The sequence below is a fragment of the Parasteatoda tepidariorum genome, chromosome 10 (assembly GCF_043381705.1).
Source record: "Parasteatoda tepidariorum isolate YZ-2023 chromosome 10, CAS_Ptep_4.0, whole genome shotgun sequence".
NCBI classification, from domain to species: Eukaryota; Metazoa; Arthropoda; class Arachnida; order Araneae; family Theridiidae; genus Parasteatoda; species Parasteatoda tepidariorum.
In genome coordinates, this window is record NC_092213.1 from 3,662,983 (window position 1) to 3,663,835 (window position 853).

Sequence of the window (853 nt, forward strand, 5' to 3'; positions counted from 1 at the left end):
CAGATTTCCACTCCCTATGGAAGCAGGGAAAACTTGGAATTCTTTTGAAATTAGAAAATATCACTAAAAACTGGGATTCTTAGAGAATTCAAACATACTAAGGTAAAACCTGGGATTCTTAAGAAATTTGCACATATCATTGGAAAACCTGGGATTCTTTGGGAATTTGAACAACCAATGGGACATCTGAGATTCTCCGGGAATTTGAACATATCCCTGGAAAACGCAAGATTTCAAAATACCGCTTCATTATACCCATTTTTGGAATTTGAACAACTAATGGGACATCTGGCATTCTTAGGTAATTTGAACATTCCAATGGGACATCTTAGAATTTGAACATACCACTGGAAAAAAATGTGATAATGGGATTCTCAAGGAATTAGAACATATTTATATAAGTCTTTCAAAATATGGAATTTCAATAATTTAGGACAAAAATTCAGGGCTCGAAAAACTGCCCGTCCTCGGCGGTCAAAAATTCCCCTCGGGCAACGAATTTCTCGAATCCGACGTCCATTTTCCCGTTAGTGTTCGTGATACATTTTCAATTTTTATTATCTTACAAGAGTCCAACACCTCACTTCTAAAATGACCCTCTAATCTAGAAATACAGCAGCATACTGCGCATGGTGGAATTGATGTTTTCTCTGTCTGGGAGTACTGCAGCGGTTGAAAGGGGCTTTTCAGCAATGAACTTACAAAAAAACACATTACGTACTGGTCTTAAACAAGAAGCGTTAAACGCAATTATGAACATCTACCTAAATAGAAAACCCCTTTCAGATTTTTGTGCCGAAACCTCTGTAAATCATTGGCTTGATTGTGGAACTGGCCCCTGCTCATACCGTTA